Source organism: Phacochoerus africanus, chromosome 5 (genome assembly GCF_016906955.1).
Source record: "Phacochoerus africanus isolate WHEZ1 chromosome 5, ROS_Pafr_v1, whole genome shotgun sequence".
NCBI lineage: Eukaryota > Metazoa > Chordata > Mammalia > Artiodactyla > Suidae > Phacochoerus > Phacochoerus africanus.
The window spans coordinates 132,430,677-132,439,768 of record NC_062548.1 but is presented as its reverse complement, the minus strand read 5'-3'; the positions used below and the strand labels follow the sequence as shown (position 1 = coordinate 132,439,768).

Sequence of the window (9,092 nt, the reverse complement as noted above, 5' to 3'; positions counted from 1 at the left end):
ACCAATCACAGCAGAGATAAAGGGGTATATTTCATTCAGATAACAAGATCAAGCCAACAAGAATCTAAAACAACCTTACATTTGAACATACCTAGTAACATAACCTCAATATATATCAGTTTTAAAAATTCACAGAACTAAAGGCAAATGAAAAGATAAATCCACAGTCTCAGGTGAGGAGTATAACACACCTCTTCAGTACCTGAAAAAAAAAGACCAGCGGACAACAGAGACACTGAAAATCTGAACAATACGAACAGCAAGTTATCTAATGTAGCGTTTATAGAACCCCACACTCAACAACCAAAAATACGCACTTCGGTGTTCTTGTTCCAGGGCCAGCTGAGTTCTTCTCAGAAGACGTGGCACCTTTGCCCTCTGTTGAATGCCTCCAATATGAAACCAGGGCTGTCTCCTTTGGCGGGTTGGAACTTGAACATCTCCTGGTCCCGTGTAAGCTCTAGGAATTATTTGCCTCGCTTCTTCCTAGCCCTTCTTTCTTGGGATCATGGACATTCATATTCTATGTATTTGGTTTCAGCAAGAGAACCAACAGCAGAACCCTGTGGATGCCTGGCATCATCTCCCTGTGCAGTGGCTGTCCCCACCCCGGTGTTCTGCACGCTAACTCCAGTACCTCCATATCCCTGAGTCCTGAGCTCTGTCAAGACCACTGACCTCTGCTTGGCACCCTCCTCACGCTGGCCTGGGAAGTGTCTCTAAGCAGAAATCCTGGGGTTTGGGTTGACCTCACTTGTTTCCATTATCTGCAGTCTGTTCTCCAATGTCTGGGAAGAGCTGTTTCATGTATTTGATCCAATTTTCTACGTGTTATGGTCCCAGTTACTCTGTAGTGGCTGTCCATATGTTTAATTTTCTTTAAATGTATTTTACTGGTTATTGATATGTCTGGACTCACTGAACTACCTTGATGCAAAGGTTCTCATCAAATTTCGCCCTTCAGGTTCTGGTTGTCTTTCGTATCACTAAAGATAGATTTCATCTTTGGGACAACATATGTGGATAAATTCACACACAAGAACATGAATTTAGAAAAAAAAAAAATGGGAATTTAAGAGGTCATCCATTCCAAAGCCTCGTTTTAAAGGCAGATTGGAAACGAACTAGCTGTCTATCACATCTGTTTTGTCTTCCTCTTGGCACAAAACCAGAATGCGCGAACCAGCCTTGTGGGCAATTAGGTACGGCCATGTGATTGAGGGCTGGCCAAGGAAATATTAACAGATACAATACGTAGTTATTAAAAATTACTTCCCGGAGTTCCCATTGTGGCACAGTGGTTAACGAATCCGACTAGGAACCATGAGGTTTCAGGTTCGATCCCTGGTCTTGCTCAGTGGCTTAAGGATCCGGCGTTGCCGTGAACTGTGGTGTAGGTTGCAGATGCGGCTCGGATCCTGTGTTGCTGTGGCTGTGGTGTAGGCCTTCGGCTACAGCTCCAATTAGACCCCTAGCCTGGGAACCTCCCAAGAAATGGCAAAAAAGACCAAAAAAAAAATTACTTCCCACATCATCTTCAAGTCTTTCCTCATCCACCAAGTCAATGGCAAGGAGGATGGGGCAGAGTTATATCAGGGAAAAACCTTTGATCCTTGAAAGATCAGGTGGGAGTCCAGTGAGCAAGGGGTTCAAAGACCCGTTCGGCCTCGACACACACAGAACACCTTGGCTCTACACTGGTGCCCAGCACCAGGAAACAACTGAGGCCATCAGCCCAATAAGGTTTTGATACCCAAGCAGTCACCATACTGGTTCTGTAGAAAGAGCCATGTATCTTGTGTGCTACTGGAGGACTTTCAGTACTTACGACGGGGCCTTTTTAATGTAGTTTTTGCTTTTCGCTTTTCGGCTAATATAAGCTGCTAGAATACGATGAAGGTGAAAAGCCCCATTCAGCTTTCCCAGGACCCTAAAATAGCCCTGGCAAACACTAAAGATCTTCGTCGCATCTGCCCTGAGCGGATCTGGCCCAGCACGTGAAAGAGAAAGAGACCTTCATCAGAAAAACTGATAGGGAGTAGATTTCTGACTTCCTTACTATTAACTATTTGCCAAAGAATTTTGTAAAGAAGGGTAAATTACGAGGCTAAGAGAATAATCAAGCACTCCTTCATTTAAAGATTTAAATAACCACAGAAGACACTTGAAAGCAGGCCATCGGAATTAGCTCCTTAAAACTAAAACACCAGGATAAAAATGGCCTCAAGGACTCTAGCTTTTATCTAATGCCTCCACTCTCCACTCTTCTAGGCAAAAAAAGAATATCAACATCTCACATAAGTGGTTTTCTTTTTCTTATCTGGCTGACCACTTCCGGTGTCATGTGCTGCGTGAAGACCTTAGCCATGTAATTTAGCCTCAGTGCCAGTTATGAAAGTGCGACCTTTCAGCTTCAAATCTACGCTTCGTTGACCTACTTTGTGATACTCTCAGACCCCGTGTTCCCACCTGACTGTCAGGAGATGCTACTGATACTTGCTTCCTCTCTGCCAACAGAATGCTTGAGATCAAAGGTGGTGGAGTCCAAGAATTCCTTCCACAGACCTGACAAACCTCCTCTGCATGAACCAGTACAATCACCCTGATGGTACGGAACAACTTCATACCCATCTTTCTGTCACAAGAGGGGGTTTTGTCCTGAGAACATGTCAGGGCCTGATGACATACAGTCATAAGGAAATAGGAAGCTAGCAAGAATTTCTCATCTCTGCAGCCAAATCAGCTGTTTTCTACAAGCTTCTGCTTTTGCACCTGCTCCCAGTGCTGCGGGTCCTGTGGAAAGTCCAGCCGCTGCCCAGTTTCGATGGGAAGAATGGGAGGAAGGAAGGAAGTGCTTCTTCAGGCCCATCTGACAGGTGTGGGGACCCAGTGAGCACGGGCTGGCTTCCCCTCCCTCCCCTTTTATTGATAGGAACTCTCCAGTCCTGCCGTGAAGAGGTAAAACTAGCATCACAGTGTCATTTTGAGGTTATTTATACACCCACAGTGCTCGTGGCTAGGGTGTGGCCCTGAGTATGAAGTTCATCAATTGAACTCTGATGAGGCTGCCTGACCACTTCCCCCAAATTAGTTATTTTCACCGCAGAGAAGCGCAGGTGCATGACTTCCTGTGCCGAGATGACTGGCCTAGTGGTGATGACTCAGTGGCATGTGTGGTGGTGATCTGACACAGCCAGTGCCGGCTGGGGCCCTGGGGAAGGTCTCTAACCACAAGCAGATTGGGCTGGGGCTGCGTGTCCCTGGAGCTCCCAGCCCACCAGTCTCAGGCACCCCTCACAGAGCTGGGACTCCTGGACCCCACTGGAGCAACAGGTGTGCGGGGTGGAGGAGTGGAGGGTCTCTATTGTTTTTGCCACAATCCCTTCTCCTCTCCTATTCTGCAGCCCTCAGTCCATTAAATGCCATTTCCTGGCATCACCCAAGCTTGAAAGGCCAGATCAAAAGTTCCACGTGTCCCAGCTGTGGTGGGGGGGGTCATTCAGACTGAGCATTAACCACAGCCCTTGCGAATGATTTATTCTGTTTGAGACTTGGGGCACCCTAGCTGCTTCCCCTCTGCAGGAGAGGCTGTATAGTTCTTCCTGCCCTGCAGTTGTGAACACAATGTGAATGCATTGTCTCCCCTACAACAAAACCAGTCTGCCCCAGCTCGGGTGTCACACCCGTTTGGTGCATGAATGGGGAGAGGTCTTTTGGAGCTGGAAGAAGAATTTGAAGTTCTCAGACTGACAAAATGCAGCAGGACCCTTTTCCTCGTCATGGACCGCAACCACATGGAAAGGGTGTGAATTCAAGCCTTGAGAAGGATAATGGCCCAGAGAGCTGAAGTCTGTGCCTGTGGCCACATTTCAAGACAGCTTTTAATTATTAAGGAGCCTAAAAAGAAGACCCGGAGTCCCAGGATCACAGTAGGTGATGAGTGAAAAGCAGAGGTAGAGGCAGCAGAAGTTGGGGTGTGGAGGGGGATGCACATTGAACCCAGGACCAAGGACTTCTGCACCCAGGAGCCTCAGGGTACCTGCAGCATTGAGCCATGACACGGAGAGAGATGAGCCAGGCTGGCCTTTAGCCTCTTTGCTGCTCAGGAAAGTGCTGATGGCACTCAACCACCATCAAATGCTGAGTCTTGGGGGGTTTTTTCCCTTAATTTATTTTTTATTAAGGTATAGTTGATTTACCGTGTTGAGTCAATTTCTGTTCTACAGCCTAGTGACCCAGGCTGTCATACTTCTCACAATATGAGAAACAGGATATATTTTTCTTCTTTCATATTATCTTCCATTGTGGTCTCTCCCAAGAGACTGGATGTAGAGTTTGTTCTCTGTGCTGTACGGTCGGTCCTCATTGCTTATCCATTCTAAATGGAATAGTTTGCACCTACTGAGCCCAAACTCCCCGTCCATCCCACTGCTTCTTTAGCAACCACAAGTCTGTTCTCTGTGCCCATGAGTCTGTTTCTGTTCTGGAGATAGGTTCATTTGTGCCATATTTTAGATTCCATACATAAGTGATATCACATGGTGTTGTCTTTCACTTAGTGTGAGACTCCCTAGTTGCATCCATGTGCTGCAAATTGCACTATTTCATCCTTTTTTTATGGCTGGGTGGTATCCATTGCATATAAGTACCGCAACTTCTTAATCCATTCCTCTGTCGATGGACATTTAGGTTGTTTCTATGTCTTGGCTGTTGTGAATAGTGCTGCTGTGAACATAGGGGTGAATGTAGAGTGTGGTTTTATTTTTTTTTAATGGCTACTAACGTCCCAGGACATAAATGCTCATAATCTAATTACTTAATAAGCAGAACTATTAGATATTTCCCATAAAACCATAAAGATATGGCAATGGGAAGAGCACTGAACTGTGATCCAGAAACCTGGGTTTCTATTGCCTCTCTCCTTTAACTGCTCAATGCATCTCACTTCTCTGGGCCTCAGCTTCCCCATCTATTAAACTCAAGAGTAATCGCTCTGACTTCTTAAGTTCAAAGGCTGTAGGGATAACCGAATTAGATTAGGCACACAAAAAAAGGGAAAAGGAGGGGGGGAAAGCTTCTAGAAAAGTAAAACACTAGGCAAATGGAAGAGGTAGTTTTTACCAATAAACAAAATGACCAAAAAGAGAAATGGATTATCTTGGCAAAATCTGAATTAGCTTAAGGATCAGAGCTCACCCTGCACTAGGTGCTTGGGGATAGTTTTCCCCTTCTTCTTTTTTTTTTTTTTTGTCTTTTTGACTTTTTGCCTTTTCTAGGGCCCCACCCGAGGCATACGGAGGTTCCCAGGCTAGGGGTCTAATCGGAGCTGTAGCCGAAGGCCTACACCACAGCCACAGCAACACAGGATCCGAGCCACATCTGCAACCTACACCACAGCTCACGGCAATGCAGGATCCTTAAGCCACTGAGTGAGGCCAGGGATTGAACCTGAAACCTCATGGTTCCTAGTTGGATTTGTTAACCACTGAACCATGATGGGAACTCCACCCCTTAGCTTCTCATGCTTCATGATCCCAAGAAGACGGCTCCATCAGTAACAAGTGCATCTGGCCTCAGCCTCCATCCCAGTTTCCCTCCCTGGGTTTTCTACCTCCAGGACCAGGTAAAACACATGCCCTTCTGCCATCCTGACTGTTGAGTGACTACTAAGGTTAACCAAAACAAGCCTGCCAGGGAACACTGGCGTTTCGATGGGGGCTTCAAGAAGCCAGTGCTGTCTTCAGAACCCAAGGGTACGGGGTTGAGATGGTAGAATGACACGCAGGAGGAATGGTATTTTGGAAGAATGAACTGCCCTGTGTCTATTCCTAGAATCAACACACTACTCCTCCCATGAGACATCCCTGAATTTAACCTCATTTCAGGAGAAACGTACAGTTTTGCTGCTAAAACAAAAACTACCGTCACTTGAAGTTCTTCAAAAATAGATTCTACTGGAAGCGAGGAGTCTGAAATAAATGCAAGACCAATGACACTAGCAGAAGATGCCAGGGTTTTTTTGTTTTGTTTTTTTGAACCTCAAAAAAGCAAAGCTTTGGAAATGACCAAGTCGAAGCCCAGTGTGTGATACCAGGCAGACCGTGTGATCTGGTTCTTAACCTCCCTCATTCATGGCATCCTCCATGTCCCAGTAATTCCACACCGTGTCCCTGTGCCAAAAGAAATAGCTAATAGTTCCACGTATTAAGTAATTAGGTTATAAGCACTTATGTCCTAGGAAGTTAGTAGCCACTTAAAAAAAATACATAAATTGCAAGAAAAAAATTACATTTATTTTTCTTTCTAAAATAGCCACTTACAGTTGGACTCAACACAACGTCTCAATCCTTTGGACTTAGGCCAGGCATGGCTGCCCTTCTGTTCTGTTTCCTGCTGATCTTCATGCAATAGCTGCTTTACGCTCAGCCGTCTTCAAAAACCCCAGCCCCGCCAAGGTAGGTATGCCATGAAAAGGAACGTGGCACGGCCCAAAGTTGAGACTATCTCAAGCCACAAGGTCCCACACTGTTGGGTAGGCACAGATCATTGTTTTGTTGACCAAGAGAACTGAAAACTGTAAGCCCCCTGCAAGGCCCACAGGAGTCTGCTGAGGCACATGGAGTGCTGCAGGGCACAGAGACGGAAACACAGGTGCAGGAAAGATCCCTGGACTGGGAAGCCGGCAAGGCCTGAGTCTAAGTCCTGACGCAGCCCTTGAGGAGCTGTGCAACCTTAGGGCAAGTGGACAACTTCTCTGAGCTTCAGGTCTCTAGTCACATAAAAGGGAGGCGAGAAGCCCTAACTTCACACCCTATTTAGAATTCACTTTTGCAGGACGTTCCCATTGTGGTTCAGCGGTAGCAAAACCAACTAGTATCTATGAGGATGTAGGTTCAATCCCTGGCCTCCCTCAGTGGGTTAAGGATCCGCGTTGCCATGAGCTGTGGTGTAGGTCACACATGCAGCTCAGATCCTGTGTTGCTCTAGCTGTGGTGCAGGCTGGTGGCTGCAGCTCCAATTCAACCCCTGGCCTGGGAACTTCCATATGCTGTGGGTGCGGCCCTAAAAAGCAAAAAGAAAAAAAGAGTTCACTCCTCTAAAAAGACAAGCCCCAAGCAACTGACACACATTTTGCAAAGGATATAGAGAAAGTGAAACTATCAATCAAACGAGGCTCTTGTTCCCCCAAATCGATCCCGAGAGCTCAGTAAGAGAGGAGTTGCCTGGGGCTGCAGAAATTCTGATTCACATCTGAGACAGGGTCCTGAGCCTGCATTTTTTTTTTTTATTAAAGTTCTTCCAGATGATTCTGTTGCCTGGATTAATTTAAGCATCATTTCCTCCTGATGACGCAGCAAAATGGAGAGCCTCGTGCTCCAGAGCACAAAGTCGGCAGAAAATGTTGGAGTGTATTAACATCAACCTCAGTATTTGCTTTTTCGTGATACTTCATCACCTTCTCTTACCCCTTTTAATATGGTCACATCATTCACGTGGGTTTAAGGCCCAGTTTCTGGGCAGGACAGCCACGAGGCCTCACCCTGTCATCGCAGAGTTCGTGAAGTCATCTGGTTGTGGCTGGGACACAGCCTCCAGCGGTCCCTAAACAAAGAATAAACATACGCTTTTATTTTCTTAATGCTGTTGGTTTTTTGTGTGTTTTTTTAAAGACTTCTTCTTCTTGGACCCTTTTACCCCTCTGGCACACAAGTTCAAGATTCCAAAGAATAATGAGGAAAGGGCAACCAGCTAGTTGCTCCTTGCTGGCCTTGCTTTTCCCACTGATTAGTGCAAAAGGGGGCATAAAATTCTGAAGCAGAGGAGCAGTTTCTTTCTCTTTGAACTCAACTAGATGTCTCTAAGGGACATTTGGAAGGATGGTCATCTATGAGCAGGTTTTTTTGCTGTTACTGTTTTTTGTTGTTTTTTAATGTGAAAAAGAAGAGAGTTTTTAAGACAGCATCCACAGAGTCAAAGTTTAGCTCCATCATAAGGCAGCCCCTCTCCCATGAGAGGTGCTGGTTACAAAGTTCACTGCTGAGGTTTGGGTTTGAGAGATTTTTTTTTGTTGGTTGGTTGGTTATACAAGAGCCATAATCCATGAAATATAGCAGCTATCTCATGGGTCTCGTTCTCCATGCTTGCAAACATTTAAAATTGCACTTCTGTTGCATAAAAGATTTATAATGATCTCACCCACAAATATAAATTTTATCCCACACAGGATAGAAAGACCTAGAAGCAGAAGCAGGGAACAGCTGAATGTGAGCAGAGAGTCATAAATTCATAACACTTACAGCTTTTTAACAACCCTGTCATAAATGTGACTGATTTCAATTTAATTTATGGGACTTTGCAGCCGGGTCCAGGAATGTTTTTTGAAAACTAAAAATTTAGGAACAACATATAGCTTGGGTTCCCATGAAAACATCTACGGCATCGGATGACTGACAAGACAACAACGTAGGAACAGTTCTCTGCTGGCGATGAAATCCCTAAGATTGTAGCTGCAAACTGCAGGAGTCCAAACGGCTCAAAACACCAAAGTCAGCGGTACACAGAAGAGGGGGCTTCTAGGGAAACTGTCCGACAGGGCAGGAAAAGTCCTACTTTTTAAGACAAAGCAAGCTGGATTCAGAATGCTCCCTGGCTAAGTGATGACCTGGCGAAGTCACTCTTCCCTAGCTGAGTGATCACATCTTCCTTTCTCCTTTACGTATGGTATCAACGGAGCTTCTGTTATGTGCTTAGCGCGGCACTGTGCTAAATACGCTCTCCTTTCAGCTTCGCTACAACTTCACGATGCTGATTTTCTAACTTTTACTGAGATGCAGTCAGTTTACAAGGTTGCGATCGCTTCTGCGGGACAGCAAAGCGATTCCGTCACACATGGACACACATCCATTCGCTTTCAGAGTCTTTTCCCACGTAGGTGATCACAGATCTTGAGTAGAGGTTCTTATATTCGTGATGCTGTTTTAATCCCATTCTACTCATGAGAAAACTGTAATGCTCAGAAATTAGCCCTTTTTCTAGACTTTCCACCTAATCAATGTGATGAGATTGGCATGTGGGTTGTATGGCTCTGAAGG

General features: G+C 45.5%; 1 long non-coding RNA gene across 1 annotated transcript; it reads left to right on the top strand.

The window, feature by feature from the left end:
* The first annotated feature begins 3,213 nt into the window (after positions 1-3,213).
* LOC125126896 (uncharacterized) lies at positions 3,214-7,613 on the top strand. The gene is made up of 3 exons (XR_007134828.1): positions 3,214-3,333; positions 6,313-6,455; positions 7,295-7,613. It is a non-coding gene; the product is annotated as an uncharacterized LOC125126896 (long non-coding RNA).
* Positions 7,614-9,092: the final 1,479 nt, after the last annotated feature.